This window comes from Equus asinus, chromosome 25, assembly GCF_041296235.1.
Source record: "Equus asinus isolate D_3611 breed Donkey chromosome 25, EquAss-T2T_v2, whole genome shotgun sequence".
In the NCBI taxonomy this organism is placed as follows: Eukaryota; Metazoa; Chordata; class Mammalia; order Perissodactyla; family Equidae; genus Equus; species Equus asinus.
In genome coordinates this window covers 25725238-25747714 of record NC_091814.1, presented here as the reverse complement: position 1 = coordinate 25747714, position 22477 = coordinate 25725238, and the positions used below count along the sequence as shown (strand labels likewise).

Here is a 22477-nt window from a genome sequence, read left to right as displayed (position 1 = left end):
TTGTCTCTCTGCCATGTGAGGACACAACAAGAAGGTGGCCAGGAGGAGGAGACTCATCAAGAGCCTAAGCTGCCAGCACCTTGATCTCAGACTTCAGCCTCCATAACTGTGAGAAAGGAATGCCTATTGTTTAAGCCACCCAGTCTCTGGTATTTTATTTAGCAGCCCAAGCAGACTAAGACACGGAGTAGCAAAATAAGCCAAGAATGAATTGTGGTACACAGTTACCAGTCTCCTTCACACTAAAAAACGTTACATCATGTTCATTATGCCCCTATTTAAGAAGACAGGGGCAATTCCGTTTATACTTGACCCTCAGCAAGTTCTCTATTTAGGGTCACAGAGATCATAACATTAGACACAAAACAAAGGAAATAAATAAGGAAAGGAAAGGAAAAACAACTAATGCTTGGTTACACAATGCACTATATTGACAAATAAAAATGGCAAGTAATAGGATATATTGGAGTATATGAGGAAGCCATTTTGTGTAAACCTAATTCGGCCTGACCTTGTCTTTCCAAAAGGGCCTGACCGAGGCCGTTGAGCATGCATTGTATATCTGCTTTAGATATTCCCTATGGCAAGAACAAAGGCCCTTGAGATAAAGGTGCAACTTCCCTCCCCCTCCCAACGTTGGCATTTCTTTAAGAATTGAGCATCTTTACTTAGGCTACAAACTGATTGCTGCGCTCACCTGTGACCACCCAGCTCAAGACAATAGACTTGCCTCCTGCTACGCCCTCCGCCCTCCGAGAGAGCAGACCCCTACCTGCTGTGTCCATCAAGTGCTGTGCCAACAGGGCAATCTTGTGACTATTGTGGGGGGGACATTTCAATCATATGTGAAACGTCCTGTATGGGGGTATATAACCACTCTGTATACCTCACTTCCTTGGGGCCCTTTCTTCCTTTGGGAAGAAAGGCCCTGGGCCATGGTCCTCAGATTTCAGCTCAGAATAAACTCACCCAAATTTTCATTTATAGATTGGTTATGGATTATTTTCGTCGACAATATCTACAAAGACATCCTAATGTTAACATTGATTATTTGGTTTTCAATTTTAGGCTCAAACTATTAACAAAATACTGGAGAGTTAACCATGCTTATGGAACAGAGGATAGATGTCACCCAACTTTGATTTTGTAAAAGTAAAAACATAGTTGAAAGATGTAGAGAATTGGAAGAGGGAAGGAGTGGGGAGGGCAAAGTGTAAATGCAAAGGTCAAAAGTGGGGGAGTCAAGAGATATACTGCCTCTAGAGAATGGGAAAAGATAAAGAGACATGAGTAAGTCCCCTGACAGTGAGCAGGTCAGTGTGTGACAAGAGATTTTCACACACTGAGGTATATGGGTTAGCTATTCTGGTTCAAAACTGTTTCAGCTTGAACTAAAGAAGCCTGACTTATGGTCTATCAAACATACACTATGCATCTGCTTTAACCATTAAAGTAAAGAATGCGTTAGACATTATCTCAAAGTAGAAGAATGTACTCTTTTAAGATAAGAATGCATACTTCCCCTCCTCTGCCCACCAGTATCAGTAACACCTATGTTAGTGCTGCTGAAGATAAGTTCCCTCTCACAGACATCAGGGTCATGTTGACCTACTAATCTGCAACTGAATACTTCTTTGAAACTTTGATGAATATGCATCCTGGGCATGCTGAATGTATGTTCTTTGTTTGAATAAAGGTATAAAACTGTACTGAAAACCGTGCTTCTCCAGAAAGCTTTCTTCCTTTGTGGAGACTGCCTTCCAAGATTATAGTCCTGAAGCTTGGTTCTAATAAAGGTCACCTCATCTCTCTTATCTATAGAATGGTTATTGGTTGTTTTGTGTCAACATACGGAAGAAGGGGGGAGGTTATATAACTGTATAGCTGGAGTGGGAGTAGATACAGGAGGATGAAAGTCAGCTGTCATAGCATGCAGTCAAGAAGCAATGTCTAAAATGGATATATCAAGAAGTAGCATACACATAATATACAGAGGTAAGGAGGCAACCACCAGAAAAATCAAGTATAGAAAGAGTTCAAAAGTAGTTGCTCCAGGATAGCAGGATTAAGTGGAACTGGGAACTGTCGCCTTTCTGTACTACCTGGTTTACTTAACAGTTGTGCCCGAACTACGTTAATGAAAATGCTAGAAATAAGAGAGGGATGGTTGTGATGCATTTGAGAGACCTATGCATTCAAAATAGTAAAATTGAAACGTATTGTGTTGTTTAAAGGCCTTTATCTTTCCAGAACACCCAGCCATTTCTTAACGGTGTAAGATAGCCAGAATTTTACTACACCAGTTCTCCTTTCTATCTGAAGTAGGTCACTATCCAGCTCCTTCTTACAGCCACTGAAAACTAGAAGCCTGCAGCTTGGTTGCAGTGTAACTACTTAAATAAAGAATAACCAATTAATTAGTCATTAGGTACACTACTATTTTGAATGAAATCAGGCTTTGCCTGAAGATATTGGTCCTAATATATTTTGCTTGCCTAACTGGCAGTTTTATGTGTATACAGAGCATTTCTTCCCAAGCAAGAATCCACAAGAACCTTATACTTTCGTACGCCCAGCACCTGTAGCCCATTATCCTCTGCCAGATGGCCACATGTTGCTCCCTCTCCCAGAGAACTTTGCTCACATATTCTCCTAGTGCCTGTGTACTTATACCTATTTATGTCTTTGACGTTTTGATTAAGGAAAAAGATAATGTTTTCGCTTAGTAAAACCCAGGCAGCAAGCAAAAAGAAGACATCAGTGAAACAAAATGGAGAATCCAAAAGTAGACCCAATTACATATGGATTTTAGTTCATGGTAAAGGCGGTTTTTTTAAACAAGAAGGAAAAACATGGATCCGCTGACAAACGGTTTGGGGGAAAGCTAGATTCCTACCATGTTCCCTCATTTTGGTGCCTCAAAGACTTAACATGTATCAAGGAGTTGAACATAAAATAACCTGGAAAATTTCAAAAAGGAAATATGAGCGAAGGTAGGAAAGGCCTTTCTAAGAAGGATATAAAACCTAGAGACTAAAGTAAAAAACTGATAACTTTGAATACATAATTTTTTTCTCTATGGAATAAAAGTTAGTCTAAACAAAATCCAAAAACCAGTGTCAAATGAAAAAAGATACTTAAAACATATATGGCAGCAAAGCGCTAATTTCCTTAATTTATAAAAAATTTATGTAAGTCAATAAAAAAATGACAATCAAATACAAAAATAGGGAAAAGATAAGAAGTAGCAGTTTTCAAAGAAAACAGATTTTCAGCATTAAGTACAGATGAATAAATAGTGAAACTTAGTAATTATTAAGTGTAAACCAAAACAAAAGTGAAATACGAGATTGACACACATTTAGGTTCGATGATAGCCACCGTCATTGAAGAGGTAGGATACAGGCTCTCATGTCCTGCTGTGGGAATGTAAACTGATGGACTCGGGGAGGAAAATTTGGCTATCAGTATTTATAGTACCTTCGACTTAGCATTCCCACAATTGAGATATACTATGGATACACTTACAAAATCTTGGCAAGATAATCTATAAGGTTGGGTTCCTTGTGGTTTCTGTAATGGAAAAAACTTTTAAAGGAGGGAGAGAAAGAGAAAGAGAGACAGCTAAATGGACCTTCAGCAGGAAACTTGTAAATAAGAATTTAATAGTCTGACCACACCAAATATTGACAAAGTTGCTGGGCAATGGGAAGTCCCTTCTACTGCCTTGGGGGTGGAGAAGGTTGGGTGCTAACAGTGAGAAACAGTTTCCAGGCCAGCCCTGTGGCACAGCGGTTAAGTGCATACATTCCGCTTCGGCGGCCCGTGGTTCAACGGTTTGGATCCCGGGTGCGGACATGGCACTGCTTGGCAAGTCATGCTGTGGCAGGCATCCCACATAGAAAGCAGAGGAAGATGGGCAGATATTAGCTCAGGGCCAGTCTTTCTCAGCAAAAAGAGGAAGATTGGCAGCAGATGTTAGCTCAGGGCTAATCTTTCTCAAAAAAAAAAAAAGAAAGAAAGAAAGAAACAGTTTGGCACCACTACCTAGTGAACTTGACATATCCATGACCTAGAAATTCCAGTCCTAGAAACGTACCTTTAAAAATCGGTGCACATGAACACCAAAACACATCTATAAGTACGTTCATAAAAGCATTTTCTGCAATAGGCCCAAACTGGAAACAATCCAATGTCCACTGACATTAGAATTGATTTTTTAGGTAAGACTTAGTATACAATGGAATACTACTATAGAGTAATGAAAACGAACGAACTCAACCACATGCCATGACATGGATGAGTCTCATAAATATAACATGGAGAAAAAGAAGCAAGAAACAACAAAATTCATAAAGTATGATTCCATTCAAACAGTTCATAAACAGAAATCAAACTATCCTATTTAGAAATGTACCCATAGCTGGCAAAATTTTTAAAATGCAAGGAAATTATTATCACAAAAGTCAGGATAGAGTGACTTCTAGTAGGAAGAAATAAGGCTATAACTGAGCAGGAGTCCACTGGGGGCCTTTGGGTGGTAGCAATGTTCTATTTCTTGACTTGAGCAGTATCTAAATGTTATGTGTGTGTGTGTTTGTGTGTCCGTGTGTATGTGTGTGTGCTTTATGTATGTTATATAGCACAAGAAAAGTAAAGACAAAAGAAAATTTAAATGTTTTATTGGGATAGCCTTATAATGATTTCAATGTCACTATCAAAAAAGAGAACGAGACAGCTCTCGAGGTACTCATGTAGAAGGTCTCTAAGATGCATTAAGTGAAAGAAACAGAGTGCCAAAGTGTATATAGCAGAAAGATGTTTGTGTAAATAAAAATGGTAGATACGTAGATAGATGATAGATATATGGATATATACATACATAAACACTTTCATAGATAAATAGGTGGATGATGGATAGATAGGTAGATATGTAGATAGATGATGATAGATCAATAGATAGATGATTAATAGATAAATGATAGATGGAGGGAAGAAAGGAAGGAAGGAAACTAGGTAGATAAATGCAGAGAAAGAGATTTACATAGATAGATCATAGATAAATAGATAGAAAAATAGATAAATGAACGAGTACAAGATAGAGTACATAGAAATATAGCTACACAGAAACATAAAAGATACAAAGGTATGTAGATAATCGATAGATAAATTAATTTATAGACATATAGATGCAGAGATAGATAAGTGGGTAGATATACAGCTGATAGGATGCATTGTGTAGATTTTGTTTTGTTTTTGGAGGGAATTAGAAGAAAATTAATAGTTATTCTCTCATACAGTGTTATAACATATGTCCATAAAACATGATGTGGCATTACTTGTGAGTATGTGCCATTTTGATATAGTTTAATATGATGCCAATTTAAAATATATTTTCCTGTATATGCATAGAAAAGAAAGGCAGTAAGAACGTACACAAAACATTGAAAGTAATAACATCTAGTAATAGAATTGCGAGTGATCTTATTCCATTTTGCCCCTTATTTAGATTTCCCAAAACTTTAACAATAAATATCTATTTTTGATTTAAAAATATAACTATCTCTTAAATTAGAATATAAATAAAACACAGACAAACTTGACTTTAAAAAAATACAAGGACCCAGGCAAGCATTACTCTCTTCATTCACGACTTTTCACTTGAGTCCTTAAACAGGGAGGGATGACTTCAGCAAAGGTCCTAGCGAGCTTTCTCTCTGAAAAGCTGTGTGAAGCGGGCGGCCTGTGACTGTTACCCTGCGTGGGAGTCTCTTGCTCCAGGGCCAGGGAATTTGACAGGAGATAAAGGGCAGGCTCTGAGCTGGGGAAGGCAGACCCCGCCTTCAGGCAGAGCCAAGACTCCACTCCCTCGCAAACCTGAAGCCAAATTAAACAGCTCGGCAAACCCCAAGAGCATGGCTCAGATATTCATTCACTCACTTATTAAACAAATATTTATTGGACACCTACCAAATGCTGCAATGGCCCTAGGCCCTGGGAATATAAAGATGAAGTGTCTTCCTGCAGGGATATTACATTATAATAAAGGAGAGAGAGAGAAAGTGAATACGTTATAACAAAACATTAAGTGCTCTGAAGAGAAAGAAAGCAAAGGCAATAGTGAACAGGGATTTGCCTGTTTTAGATGGGCTGGTCAGAGAAGGTCTCTCTGAGATGGTGACCTTTGGGCTGAGACTCAAATGAAGAGAGGAAACAGTGATGCAAGGGTCTGGGGGAAGAGCATGCCAGGTGGTGGGAAAAGCAAGTACAAAGGGCCTGAGGTCAGACCAAACTCAGTGTGTTTGAGTAAAATGCTTAAGGTCCACTGACTTGTGGTTTGAGCAAACTAATAAAGAGAAGACGAAGTTAGAGAGGGCTGCAGGGGCCAAATCAAGTAGGATCTTGTGAGCTCTGGATTTTCTTCTCTACATGCCATTGCAGTGTCATCCAAGCTCTTATTTGACTAACAGTGTTGAGAGCCATCACAAGCTCCTTGGGCTTTCCAAGTGTTTGACATAGATGCATTCTCTCGAAGCATTTTGGGAGGTCTTTCAAGGACAACCCACACACCACAGCTTCCTCTGACGGGAGAATCTCCCCTGTAGCTCCCTTGGTATAGGTTGGTTCTTAGGACTTCTTCCTTATTCCAGAGCTTCTGGCAGGACCCTCCAGCCTATTTCTGCTGAGCTCGCCTCTTCTCTCCATGTGACGCTCCCGCTCGGGCTCCTTCCCCGACTCCCACTCCTCCCTCACAATAGTTACCTGGTCCACACGAATCACTCGAGCATCCTTTCACCAAACTTTCTGGGAACACACGCTGCATCCCTGTTCAGCAACCTGACCTCTCCACCATTAGCACAGGGAGCCCACCTCGGCCTCTAGGCATGTGTCCACCAACTGCAGGAGACATTTAACCAGTTCTCAAGTGGTACTGAAGACACCTCTCTCCTTAGGCCAGTGTTCCTCCACCTCGATACTATGGGCATTTGGGGCTATATATGTTTTAATTGTGGGGGACTATCCCGCGCATTGCAGGATATTTAGCAGCATCTTTGGCCTCCCCCCAGTAGATGCCAATAGCATCCCTCCAGACATGACAATCCAAAATGTCTCCAGACATTGCCAATGTCCCCTGTGAGGAAAAATCCTCCCAGTTGAGAACCAACTTCAGCCCTAGGCTGAAGGTGAGGGAAAAGCATACTTCTCTGTGGGAATAGAATTTGGTTTGCAAAGCCCAAGGCAGCAGCTCTCTTACTCAGTCTCCAACTCCACCTTGGCCTTGCCAGCCTCTCTCATACCCTAAGTGGTGAAAGCTCAAGGCATGCAACACCAGTTGCTAGTGCTCTTTTCCAAGTACTGCAAAGGTCCCCTGCCATGTCCCTGAGAAATATGAGAGTATTCAGAACCTGGAATCCTGGAACCTCAGTCAAAATTGAGACAGAAATAGTCCTATTCTCACTTCCTATTATCGAATCATTTTTTAGAAAAAGTGAGCAAACAAACGAATCACACTCACATTTACTAGCACAGACCCTGCACAGAGCATCTCTTAGATGATTCACAAGAGACTCAGAAAATAACGTTTGTTTTTACTGAGGAAGGGAACAGGGTGATGGGCCAAGCAAGCACAGAGGCTTTTCACTTTTGTAACTTTTGAATTCTAAACCATGTTATTATCTATAAACTTACTTTTAAAAGGGAAGAAGAGCCAAGAGTTGAAAAAAACAACAATTTTAGAATCTTATAAGGAGAGGCAGGATTGTGTAAAAGAAGGGCACGTGGAGAGGCTGAATTCTGGGAAGGAAAGATGACCCAGCTGTTCTGTGGTCCAAGTGTGTCCTGGGGTAAAAGTGAAGTAGACGAAAGCAATTTGTGTAATTTTTGTGGAAATATTGCAAGTCCACAGGATTTTTCCTCTGAAGGACAGATTTAAAAGCTGGACTAGTTCCACCCGGAGACTATATAATCAATGTATTCATTCACTTTCTTTCTCTTAATTAATACTGGAGTGCCTGCTATGTGCCAAGCACTGTTCTAAGTGCTGAGGATACAGCATTGACAAAACAAAAACCCAGGCTTCATTTATTCTAATGCAGGGAGAGGTCAGAAAATGCAAAATATGTAAATTATACAGTGCGTTAGAGGGTAAGAAATGTTAAAGAGAAAAAGGAAATAGTCAAGGTTATATGAGGAGCTCCAGGTTGGGGGGTGGGGCTAGGTACTGAAGTTTTAAATAGGGGGGGTTCAGGGAAGGAGGATTCCATGAGAAGATGACTTCTGAACGAACGCGTGAAGCTGCTGAGGGACGGAGACTCAGACGTTCACACAGGACCACGTGCTCAGAAGGGCCCCCTCCTTGGTCTGATGCTCTGCTGTCACAGTCTTGAAACTCTTAATAAATTTTTAACAAGAAGCCCCACATTTTCATTTTGTACTGGACTTCACATACTATATGGCCAGTCCTGCTTTCCGATAACTGTGGGACGAGCTTTGCAGGCAAAGAGTACATCTGGATATTAAGGAGCAAGGAAGCCAGGGCGACTGGAGACTGAGTCAAGACAGTAATGGGGTGAGGTACCACACAACGTAAGACCAGCCTAAGGGCTGCGCTCTTCCTCCGGGTGAGATGGAGAGCAATTGTGAACTTCCAGCAGAGGAGAGACCCAACACGTGTTCGTTTGTTTGTTTGCCAGTTCTTAAAGTGGAAAACATGTTTATTAACATTCAAACTCCCTTCACGCAAGGCCGTCTAAAAGTTCTTAGCATGTTGATTATACAGAAGTCTATATTTTCTACATAGTTACAGTGATGTATAAGATAATTTACCTTTTCATAATACATTGTTTAAATACATCATTAGTTCTGTCTGTTGAACATAAGCAATTATTTTCAAATCCAATACTTGAACAATTTCCTCTGTACATAGTTTAGCAGGGCTAATTGGCATAAGATGCTCTTTATTAAGAGCTATATGATCTGAGTATTAACAGTTGCTGAAGTTTGGTATTTTTACACAGCATTTTCTTTTTGCTTTGAGCACAACACAAAGCCCTTAAGGATACTGAAATTCAGGAAGTAAAGTCCAGAGATATATTACTTTAGCTGATGAATCAAATTCATACATAGCACTATAGCGTTAAAAATCTTTAAAAAAAAACTTTTGAAATGTGCACTAGTACAGACCTTTCCTATCAGGATAAGACTACCTGGGAATAGAAAGGAAAAAGACAGCTTTGAGTTTCTTTGTGGTGCCCATAGGAGGAAAAATGCTAAATTAGCTTGTGGCCTCTCACTAATGATGGCAACTGGGGGAAATTCCAGAGCGACCAAATTCCAACTCAATGACTCTAAGTAACTTTATGGAGATGGGGGCTGGCTTAGCTCATGCCAGGTGGCCACAGCACTGATCTTGTGTGTAAAACACGAAGCATGTGCATACTGTGATCTAGGTCTTAATTGCAAGCTATACTGAGGAATTCATCTTTTAGTATTTTGGCTATATTTCATTCCAAAAAGAAGAGTTGACATGATGCTTGAGTTACGGCACCAGTCTATTACTAGTTATCAGCAAAATGAAGTACACTCCTGCAGATAAATAGCAGATCAGAAAAACCTGTTTCAGTAATCGGACTAAACTGCGGAATACTAAAAAGTAAGTTATTCCTACAGAAATCTCCGAAGGGAGCAAAAACAGTCAAATTCTATACCGAAATAAAGGAAAATAAGCCAATCTCCTTCTGAAGGTCAAACAGTATTTGCTATGTTGTAACCCCATTCACCATTAGAGTGTAGCTGGACCACAACACCGTGTTCACTAATTTCATTTCCTGCATCACTACTGTCGGTATCTTCAGTGTCATCTTCCTCATAGTCTGAAGATTCCGTCATGGTATTGTGAGCAGGATTCCGACAAAGTCCCAAATGACTGAGTGCTGACAGAGCCAAAGATCTAAGTGGAGGGGTATGTTCTGACACTTCAATTTTCTTCCTGACTGCTGTCTGTGTCAGAGTCTGAATTGCCTTGAGAAGGAACAACTTTCTGCTTGCAGACTGGACAGGTTTTTTTGCTTTTAGTTAGAGGATGGTCTACACGTTTGCAATGATAAGCATGGGAACAGGGAAGGATTCTGAGCTTGTCTCCATCTTCATACTCATCCAAACAAATGGCACATACGTCATAGTCATCTCTTTTTTTGAATTTATGTATAGGGAGTTTCTTAAGTTGATCTTTATGAAGTCTATTCCTTCTAGCTCTATGTCTATCCTGGACAAATTTCGTGTTCCTGAAAATGGCTATCAAGATGAGACAGCTGCCCACTATGATAAGGAAGGGCATTAGTTAATATTCCAGAGGAAGACTAAAATCTGGAACTAAGAAAACATGGCTCCCTTTTTCATAGGTGAATTCATCTTTCAGGGAATTAGCTGATGATTTGCCAATAAAGACAGATGGAATGTCAATTTTCTTTAGCACATCAACTGTACTTACTGATGTTGGATCCAATGCTAATGAGGTCATTGGAATCAACATTGTGAACTATGGCTCCAACATGTGTTTTAAAAGGATCACTCTGGATTTTTATTGAGAGTAGACCATAGATGGACATAGGCTATTGCAATAATCCAAGTGAGACGTGAGTTGTACCCAGGCGTTGTCAGGGTAAAGGTAGTGAAAGGTGAGAAGATTCTGGGTGTATTTTGGGGGATTTGCTAGATTTTATACAGGGAAAGAGCTTAGTAGAAGAGTCAAAGATGAGTAAATTTGGCCTGAGCAACCGGAGCGGTGGAGTTGCCATTTTTGAAGTACAGAAGGCTGAGAAAGAAGCAAGTTTTCTTGAGAAGATGAGAAATTCTCTTTTGGACATTTTAAGTTTAAGATAACTATTTCACCTCTAAAAGGAGATATCCAGCAGGTAATGGAGTACCTGTCAGGAGTGCAGGGGAGAATCCTCATTGACAATACATGTTTAGGAGTCATTAACTCAAATGGATGATATTTAAAGTCATGGGAGTAGATACGTCACCATGCAAGTGTGTATACAGAAAGAAGTTCAAGACCTGAGTTCTGAGGTGCTCCATGGTAGAGGTATAAACATGAGGGGGAACCAGCAAAGGAAGGTTCCTAAAGTATGCTTCATATATAAAAATTACCATCCTAGTGGAGACTGAGAAGAATATCTTTCATATATTTAAGAATAAATGGCGTACAGCACTGCACATGTATACAGGTTTGACATCAATTCAGGCTTTCATAAGAGCTCCCAATTCAGGCAATCCAGTAGCAAACGATGTAACTGGCTAACAGAAGAGCAATGAAGCTCAAGTCATGGAAATGGCTGATTATTATTGTTGTTGTTGTTGTTGTTGTTAGCAATTTAAACAGAAGAAAAAGATAGAGAATCTGTACTTGTAGGATGACCAACGATCCCAATTTCCCTGAGACTGAGGTGATTCCCAGGATGCAGGATTCTTCAGGGCTAAAACCATGCAAGTCCCAGGCAAACTGAGAGAGTTGGTCAACCTAACTTGATGTCAGTCTTTCATTCAAATCCAGTCCTTCCATCTGATTACCTTCTGTTTTCTCATCTGTAAAAATAGGAGTAATACAGGGTTGCTGCTAAAGAATATTGCACATCAGGATCCCTGACATTTAGTAGATGCTCAATAAATAACAGCTGCTACTAATATTAGGAGAAAACCATCTTGTCTACTTCAGTAAACCCTAAAGACAGCACTCGGCTTTTGGCAAGCAAAATATTTAAAGTTCACAATTATGATTCTGAGTGACTGAGGAACATTAACTTATATTCATTATATTTCTGTTTAGCACTATTATCCATTAATAGGTATGGGGGTCATGACATGAAATAAGGAGAGAAGCCCAAACACAATATTCAGTTTTATGACAAACGGTATTTATACCATCATAATAATATTAACACTGGTTATTGACTTTCAACTTGTATAATGGAACCATAAACAAATGATAGGAAAATTAACCATAGTTTCAGAACAAAGTATAAACGCTGTTAATCTGGATATTGTCAAAGTACACCTATATCTATTGAAAGTGGGAGCCTGGAAATGTGGTAAAGGGAGGCAAAAGGTAGTGGAAGTATCAAGATCCACGAGAAATAAGATGTAGGGGTTTAAATGTATTGCTTAAAGATGCTCTGACTACAAGAGGAGGAACTGAGAATAGTGACAGTACCATTTTGGAGGGTGGGGAAATTGCAGTTTATGGACGAGGACTAAATCCTTTACCACTGCAGAATGGCAAGGTGTAAGGTTGATAAATTTTAAACAATGGTGTAAAGTTATTGTTGAGAAATACGGAGATATCCACCACAGGAAAAACAAATGGAAATGATTAAAGCAGTGTCTGGGAAGAGGTTGGAGCTGAGGCAAGGAACAGCCTCATATAGGAAACACATGAATCAGGATTTTCATGACAACCCTTCTTCCCTTTCTTTCTCTCTGTTTTGTGATTTTAATAATTTGCATTGATTATATTTCTGAAGGTTGAAAAATCAAAAGAGATGGAAGGGTGTAACATTGGCTGCCCATTCTTGGGGCCGACCTGGTGGCTTCATGGTGAAGTTTGCACCTTCTGCTTCGGCAGCCCGGGGTTTGACGGTTCAGATCCCTGGTGTGGACCTATGAACCACTTATCAAGCCATGCTGTGGCAGGTGTCCCACAAGTCATGTAGAGGAAGATTGACACAGAAGTTAGCTCAGGGACAATCTTCCTCAAAAAAAAAATGGTACCCATTCAAAATCATTTTAAAAAGGATATCTGAGTGCTTAACAGCATTACGCTTGTCAGAAAACTGAGCTAGTTGGAGTGATTCATTCTTTGAATACGTAAGAAAACCAAAATTTTACTTCACCCTGTACTCCTCCTTCATTCTGAAGCTGGGACACCATCTATACGGCTACTGAAAACTGGATTTTCATACCTTGATTGCACTTTGACTATTTAGATAAGACTGACTAATCAAGCAGTCACTGGGTACAGCAGTGCGTCCATCTGCTTGGGCTGCTTTAACAAAGTATCACAGACTGGTAGCTTAAACAACAGAAACTTATTTTCTCACAGCCTGGAGGCTAGAAGTCCAAGGTCGAGGTGCCGTCAGGGTCGGTTTCTGATGAGACCTCTCTCCCCGGCTTGTTGACGGCCACCTTCTCGCTGTGTCCTCACATGGCCTCTTCTCTGCACGTGCATGGAGAGAGGGAGATCTCCAGTGTCACTTCCTCTTCTTATAAGGACCCCAGCCCTATTGGGTCAGGCCCCCACCCTTATGTCCTCATTTAACCTTAATTACCTCCCTAGATGACTTATCTCCAAACAGAGTCCCATTAGGGGTTAGAACTTCAACATATGATCTGGGGTGGGGGTGGAGGGCACAGTTCAATCCACAACAACCACCATTTTTAATGAAATCAAATTTCGCCCCAGGATAACAGCTCTAAAATATTGGTTGCCAAACTTTTGATGCTGTGCATTATTCTGTAAGCAGAGTGTTCCTGTCCAGACTGGATTCTGCAAAACCTTCATAACTCACCTGGGCAGTATAATACCATCTCTACCAGGTTTCAGAGGGTTGTTACTGCTCCTGCTGGTCAAGAAGCTTTTCCAGCTGCTCATTTATTGCTGCAGAACTCATTGTTCTGAGTGTCTGTATTAGTTTTCCATTGTTCTGTAACAAATTATCACAAATTTAGCAGCTTAAAACAACACACAGGGGCTGGCCTAGTGGTGTAGTAAAGTTTGCACACTCCGCTTCAGCGGCCTGGGGTTCGCAGGTTCAAATCCCAGGCATGGACCTACACACCCCTCATCAAGCCATGCTGTGGCAGCATCCCACAAACAAAGTAGAGGAAGATGGGCACAGATGTTAGCTCAGGGACAATCTTCCTCACCAAAAATAAATAAATAAAAATTTAAAAAATAAAAATAACAAAAACAACACACATTTACTCTCTTACAGTTCCTTCAGGTTAGGATCTTGGGGCCCTCTTCCAAGCAGAACTCAGTTCATTTCAGTTGTAGGACTGAGGCCCCTGTTTTCTTGCTGGCTGTCAGCTGGGGGTCACTCTCAGCTGCCACAGGCCACCCTCAGGTTTTAGCCACACGGCCTCTTCCATCAGTTCACCACAAGGCTGTTCGCTTTCTTCCAGGCCAACAGAGAAATGTCTCTCTGATGTTTCACCTTTTAAACGGCTCACCTGATTTGACTGAATCCACAGATCACATTCAAATTTTGTCAATTATCCCAACAATATCTATTATAGGTCCAGGAACTACGTATCATTTAGTTGTCGAGTCTCTTTAGTCTCCAATTCCTCAGTGTTTCCTTATCTTTTATGACCTTGATATCTTTTAAAGAGAATAGGCCAGTTATTTTGTAGAAAATTCCTGTAATGGATTGAATGTTTGTGTCCCCCGCAAAATCATACTGTGGACAGATTTTTGGTTCCCCTCTCACTGGTCTAAGAGGTGAATCTAGCAAGCAAATTTCATAGGCTTTAAGTCAGTACAACAAAATCCATGTTGTGCTGTGAAGCAGCCGTGAAGACCATGTTCAGCCTGTGACAAAACGACCTTGCAACCCCACAGCTCATGTCTGGAGATGCCACTGGACAGATGCACAACAGGAAAAGATAAAGGAGGACCTCGCTCTCACATTTCCCAGCTGCATTTCTTAGAGATGGAGGGAACAATTAATGACCTTGGTCCTTGCCTCCCTCCACACGTATATAACATCAGCATCTCTGAACTTGTTTGACGTATAACCAAGGAACTCTTGCTTATGTTACCTTCAACGTATAACCTAGAGAAAAGCCCAGATGTACTCTATCCCTTTTTCTTGAAACCTTCTTGCATGTTTTTTTCCTTCTCCTCTTCCCTGCATGTACACTGTTTCGTGAAAGAGACAGAAGCTGCCCTTAAACTCACACCTCTTGGAGCGGTTCCATCAGAGCACTCAGCTGAGTTATTTTCCTGGGGTTCGAACTCCTCACGCTGATTGTTGAATAAACTTCTTCACTAATACCACCTACTCTCTTTATTTCAGTCGACAATATGTTGAAGCCCCAACCCCCAGTGTGATGGTATTTGGAGATGGGGAGGTAATTAGGTTTAGATGAGGTCATGAAGGTGAAGCCCTTATGATGGGATTAGTGTTCTTATAAGAAGAGAACGAGACCAGAGCGTGCCCTCTCTCTCTTTCCCTCTCTCTCTCATGTGAGGATACGGTGAGGTGACTGTCTGCAAGCCAGAAGAGAGCCTTCCACAGACCGGACCATGCCCGCACCCTTTGCTCAGCCTCTAGAACTGTTAGAAATAACTTTCTGTTGCTTGAGCCAGCCACCCTACGGTATTTTGTTACGGCGGTTCAAGCCAACGTAAGAGGGTCCCTCAATTTGGGTTTGTCTGACTTTTCCTCATAATTACATAAAAGTTATGTATTTTTGGCAGAAATCCCCCAAAGGTGATGCTACCTTCTTCTAATGGCATCCTATCAGGAAGTACAATTGACAAATGTCAATTTGTCCCAATACTGGTGATGTTTTCACTTTTATAAAATAGTATCTGTCAGATTTCTCTGTGGTAAAGTTAACTGAGAAGTATTTGGTATTAATTAATAAACAAGTAATATATAGTGTGTGTGGAGATAATTTTGAAATTATGTAAATATTCTGTTCCTCATCAAGTGGTCACCTACCAGTTTTAGCTTCCACTGATAAATCTTACCTGAATCAATTATTATTATAATGATTGCAAAATGCTTCTAATTCTCTCGTTCCTTCTACACTTATTAGCTGGCAGCTTACTGTGAGAGTTTTCCCTTCTCCTCCAATTATTTATTTCTTTATTCATGCATTTATTTATATCAGTATGGATTTCTATTTTATTGAGTAGATTGTATTTATTATTATTATTATTATTATTATTATTATTATTTTGATGCTCCAGTTGTCCCAGATTTAGCTTGTGGAAGCTCCTTTAAGCTGATTCTTGTGTCCTTACAACCTACCCCTTATTAATCTTTGAGCAATTCTTCTGTCTGGCACAAAAATATCTTCCAGGCTCATCTTGTACTTTTTTTCCCATATCTGGAATCAGCCATTTATCCAAGCATCCCTGGTTCCTTTTAGTGGAAAATAGCATTTAGAAACCAAGATCTGGGCACTAGTTATTTTCATTGCTAGTGGGATATTATTGATTTTAGGTCCTCACAGGAGATAAGCTAAAAATACATGAATAGACACCTACAACCTATAAATCTATTTTTACATTAGTCTATCTATACATATTCAAAACCATGAGTTCACACCAATATTTCCAATTCCAAACCAATACCACAGGGTTTTTTCCAGCCTTGGCTTTTCTATACTTGTAATTCTCTTCTCAGATTGTGAGAAATCTGGATTCCATTAGTCTCAATATACTTACTTCTTCGGTCAATTCCCTGAGTGTGTACACAATCTCCTGACGAGCCAGGCTGTCTTCTTGGCCCTGGCCCTGGCCCTGGCCGCCCCAACTATGCTGGCTGAGCCGTTGCCCTCAGTCCCCGCAAACACACCAACCACAAATGTCAAATCCTCAGTCCTTGCCTTCCTGGCCACAGTGGCTAATTCTTTGGCACTGGTGCCACTAATCATGCCAGCTGATTCCTCATCCCCAACCCTGCCAACTATGTTGACTGCATCAATCAAAATGATAACTTTTTAAAAAACCCAGATATTGCTGCCATGATTAAAATTGCTTCCTACTAGAGAAGCAAAAGATACCAGTGGAACAGAATAAAGAATCCAGAAATAGACCTAAGTATGCATGGCATTTTTGTTCATAATAAAAGTGTCATTTCTGATCAGTGAATTTATATGTAATCTAGTCAGTGAGCTAAATAAAATAGTGTGGGGGAAATTGAAGAATTGTTAGGAAAAATAAGGCTGGATTCATAGCTCACTCTTTATACCAAAATTAATTACAAATGAATCAAAGATTTTGCATTAAATAAATTCACACAATTTCTGAATAGAGCATGAATGAATTTTTATTAGATTCTAGAGTGGAAAAGTCCTTTCCAAGAAAGATACCAAGCCAACGAGCTGTAAGGCAAAAGTCTGGTAAATTTAACAACACCAAATTTATAAATAAAGACATAAAGCAAGCCTAAAAATCATTGACAAACTGGGGAAACATGGTTGCAGTTCAGGAAAGCAATTAGCTGATATCCTTAATTTGCACAGAGCTTTACACAGGTAGACAAAATAAATTCAAATAACAAACTCAAAATAGAAAAATAAGCAAAGGACATACAAGCAGTTAAGGAAAATTAAAAGGTAGATGGACAATGATTTTCAGCCTTAAACAAAGGTAAAGCAATGAGATTCAAGGTGATGGATGCACAAGACTTGCAGGCAGAGTGGCTGGCTACACGGAGCCACAGAAACTGTGAACACCCATAACTACCTCTGGAGCTGTGTGGTACAGCAGCCCCCAATCTGTGTGGTCGAGCCTGAGACACAATCATTCTCCTACACCGTCCGGAACATTGTAGAAGTGTAAATTCATGGACTCCTTCTGGAGATGAATTTGGCAATTGATTTCAATATTTAAAAGGTACAGACCCATTGACTCAACAATCCCACTGCTAGGAATTTACCCTAAGGATATACTGATCAAACATATCTCTTCCAGGGTATCTCTTCCACTCTTCAAGGATGTTCTCTGCAGCTTTTTTCATAATAATGAGAGGGGAAAAAAATGGAACCAACTAAATCGTCCACCATTAAGGGCTGGTTAAACAAAGTATAGGTACATCCATCCGCCACCATCAAAAAGGATGAGTTAGTGCTCTAACAGCTGATATGAAAAGGTTTCTAAAGATTTCATATTATGCAAAAAAAGAAAACAAAGAATTCCAATATAGTAGAAACCTTTTTGTATAAACAAAAATTTTTATATAAAGAGATGATACAAATATGCAGCTATGAATAGATTTTTTTTTCTAATTTATGGAGGCTACTTCAAGGTATCTGAAACAGGCATAGCAAGGAGGCAATACCCTTGTTCTGATCTTGGCCTCAGAGATGGGTCCTTTTTGACTCAGAAACCTTAATGGGAAGTCTTTGAGCATGAACAATCTCATGTCTTGCAGTTTGAGATACAATCTAGAGATACCCCTCAATTCTGGGCTCTATCTGGTCCTTTTCTGCTTGAAAACAGATCAGTTTTGGCCTAGACTCCTCTCTCTTATAAATCAGGTTCACAATCCCTTACCCATAATTCTGAAACCCAAAAAGCTCTGAAAAAATAGTTTTTCTGTAGCCCATTTCTGTGATTCTACAGTGGTGAAATTTGACCTAAATTGATATGGCCTACTTATAATCTTTATTTGTCCTGCTGAGTGTGAATAATCGTATATCTCACTGTAGAAATATGAAGGTGTTTGTTTATGGGGCATTGCCCCAGACTCTGCTGGAGTGTTTGTACCATACCGTACATGCACTGTTACACTTTATAAACTTCAAAAATTCTAAATTCTCAAACACATCTGGCTCCAAAGTTTTTGGACCTGTATCTTGCTAAAAGAAGCTAGCAGCAGCCAACTCACCCTAAAATTCTGGCTATTTCCAACTGCTTCTCCCACAACTACAGGCTCAGGAGGAACTTGAATCTGCCTTCCTGGTTATCTCAGGCACAGTTGTACGAATCCTATTTCCCCAGCATAACAAGAATCTACAGCTCTCCACTCCCCCACTGCCGGCTGGCCAGCTGCTAAGTCAATGCTACATAGTTTGAATTTTTATTACAGCAGCACTCCACTCCTAGTTCCAATTTCTGTGCTTTTAGAATAGTCTACATTTAACTTAAATTTACATTAAATGTACGGAAATTCTGGAAAAGAGAGGAGTGAGAGCAGCTATGGTGTATGAGGAATATAAACAGAAGTGGAAAAGGAAACTTTTAGATATATTACTACAAACTGCAAGTCTCCATGTTGTTTGGGAGAAATGCAAAGAAAGCACTTGAATTATTGTGAAATTGCTATTTTGTGGATAAGTTATTTATTTGATAGCAATATATCTTTGAGCCATGATGGGTCATGAATTTACACGAGCAACAACATGTTAAACTGAAAGTTTTGACTGAGGCACCAAAATCTAACATGTATCAGATACCGAAGTAAATAGAGAGACAGAACACCATGCAGAAAAGGGTGAGCAGGTTTCCAAGAGCCAGCGAAATGAGTAATGCACATCAAAGGTACAAAGGGGTTGGGAGGTTGAAGATTAGAAAAGATTTAGGAAAAGGATTCTGTACTGAAGTTCCTACATATCTGAGGGTGTATAAGAAGTGGTGCTTCCCTCTCACCTGAAACATGGTGAGAGGCCCTTCAAGGAGACCACTTTCAGAGCTTAACATGTGTTTCTGGATTGGGGGTATGTGTTTCTTGGTGTGGAAAATGAGAAATCAAATGGGTAAAGATGGACTGTACTGGTAACCAGCTCCCCTCCGCAGTAGGGGAAAATGAAGTATGAGTGTTGCCATGGACCATGTAGGTCACAACAAGGAGAGAGAGATGGCCTGGAGCCCTTCAAAACTCTGACCAAAGAGAATCTCCTAGAAGGGTGATGGGACCCCTACCGAAAGTCTGACAGGAGGACACCACAGGAAGTCCAGAGGCTGAGGAAATAATGTAAGAAGTGCCAGCAGAGGATCCTCTGAAGAAGCCAGTAGAAAGGCCCACAGAGAGTCAGGCACAATGACCTACAAGGCCCAGAAAGTTCTAATCTGTTAATTCACTCAACAACAAATACTTATTGACCACATACGATGCGCCAGAGAATTTTCTAGGCCTCAGCATATGTCAGTGAACTACTGTGGAGCCTGCATCCTTGAAAGAGTCAGTGAGGGAGGGAAGACAAACCATAAAAAATGACATAATAAATATATAAATTACATAGTATGATAGAAATTGCTAAGTGCTGGGGGGGATGAGAAGCAGGGTGAGATGGGATTGCCTATATTCAAATGTACATGTATATAAATTTTATGTGTATATTTTTTACATAATATATTTCTTACTTTTTTAACAGGATAAGGGTGATGGGAGTTGGAATTTTTTTAACTTGACATTTGTAATAATTTCAAACTTACAGAAAAGTTATAAGAACATTACAGAGAACTCTCATATGCCCCCCCACGTAGATACACATGTATGTATGTATACATTTACGTATTATCTATCTGTCACAATTATGGCTCACAGATTCTTATTTTATTTAATCAACTATAATCCATTACTATCCTTATTTATATTGAATACCAAATTTTTCCCAGCACATATTTACTTTTTTGCACAACAAGATTTTCCAGGCTGCCCTGGGAATCAGCCATTTTCCCAAGAGGTCCTGGCTCCTTCTAGTGGGAAATGGTATTTAGAAATCAAGATAATTGAGATCTGGGTCTCTGGAGGTGTTCTTTGCTACTTGGGTGTCATTACTCTTTCAGCAGAAAAAGCTATAAACACACACACACACAGTATGGTCTGAATACTTATGTTCCCCCAAAATTCATAGGTTGAAATCCTAACCTCCAAGATGATGGTATTAGGTGGTGGGGTCTTTGGGAGATGATTAGGTCATGCAGGCAGAGCCCTTACAAAGGAGGCTCCAGACAGATCCCTCACTCTCTTCCACTATGTGAGGATACAGTGAGAAGTCTGAGACCCAGAAGAGAGCCCTCACCAGACCATGCTGGCACCCTGATCTTGGACTTCCAGCCTCCAGAACTGTAAAAACTACATGTCTACTGTTTATAAGCTACCCAGTCCGTGGTATTTTGTTACAGCAGCTGAAAAGACTCTCTCTCTACATATACATATGCATCGAAAATGTGTGTGTACAGTCACGCACTACTCAACAACAGAGAGACATTCTGAGAAATGTCGTCAGGTGATTTCGTCACTGTGTGAGCATCAGAGTGTACTTACACAAATCTAGATGGTATAGCCTACTACTAGGCTATATGGTACTAACATTAAGGGACCACCACTGTATATGCAGTCTGTCATTGACTGAAACATCCTTATACAGCATATACAATTCATACAAATATATACAGAGTATGAGTTCATACGCACACACATACATTGATGAATCCCTCCAATCCTGATGCCTTCAGCTCCAATCCAACCCCACACGGTAGGTTCTCCCTAGATGCAAAAATGGAAGGGGAGGCTATTCACATTTATTTGTATGACTGATGAATGCATATTCCTCATGGGCGGCTTTTTCCCCAAGAGGAAGAAGGGTGAAGCCGAGCCAATCATGCTCAGTTTACTCTTCCCAGAGTCACTGATCAGGTAAGTCATCCCACCTCCCCAGGGACAGCACGGGCAAGGGCATAGAAAGAAACTAGGAGCCACAGTAATTGAGCTTCCTTCACTTGGAAGGAAATGTGAGGCATGGGGATGAAGTGTCCTTCCCTAATACTACTTGCATCTACTCCTTCTTATTTTGTGTTTCCCCTCCTGTTAGTATAGAGAAGTAGTTCTCTTATCAGTAGTATAGTAGTAATACTTTACCTTTTCCTGGATATCTAAGAGGTGTCTCAAAATAAGATGCAGTGGCAGAGACTAGCTGGTTGTTCACCAAATCCTTTTCACCTTGAGCTCCCAGCTAAGCATTTCCTGGCTTCCCGTGCAGGCAGAGGTAGCTGTAGAGCAGGGCAGAGTCACAAGCCTGAAAAAGCTTGGATTCATGAATAAATGCATAAAACATCATCCACTGAATACCCGCATTGAACTGTTTTATGAAAGAGAAAAGAGAAATCTATTGTGTCCAGCCATTGCCATTTTGAAGTTATTTGTTCAATTTCAGTTAGACTACCCAGACTACCAGATGTCCAAAACTGAACTTGACTCTCCTACCCAAACTCCTTTCCCTGCCACTCTTCCCTACCTTGGTAATTCCTTGGTAATTGATGTCTTTTTCCATTCTATTGCTCAAGACAGAAGCCTTGATTTCTTTCTTTTCCTTACCCTCACACCCAGCCCACAAGCACAGTCTCTTGGTTCTATCTCTGTATTATTCCAGTTTTGCTAAAACAACAAACAAATCCAAACTTGCAGTGAGTTACAATAAATATTTATGCCTCACACACACGTCTGCAAGCTGGCTATGACTGTGCTAGCTGGACTTGGCTGACCTTTGTTTTGTTTGGCCAAGTTTGGCTCCAGATTGCAAATCAGGTTTGGATCTGCAAGCCATGTGCCTCATTCTGGGACTCAGAGTGAAGAAGCAATGGCTTCCTGAAACAGGCTCTTTTCCTGGGGCGGGGGGGGGGGGGGGGGGGGGGGGGGGCGGTGGCAGAAGCACAAAAGAGATGACAGAAATTTTCCATGCCTCCTAAAGCTTCTGGTTGAAATCTCAGTCACAATCTGTGATTATGTTCTTTTTT

The 22477-nt window shown here is 40.4% G+C and overlaps 1 pseudogene; it reads right to left on the bottom strand.

Moving 5' to 3' along the window:
- Positions 1-8701: 8701 nt before the first annotated feature.
- Positions 8702-21979, bottom strand: LOC139042052 (E3 ubiquitin-protein ligase RNF13 pseudogene; annotated as a pseudogene).
- Between the last annotated feature and the right edge of the window lie 498 nt (positions 21980-22477).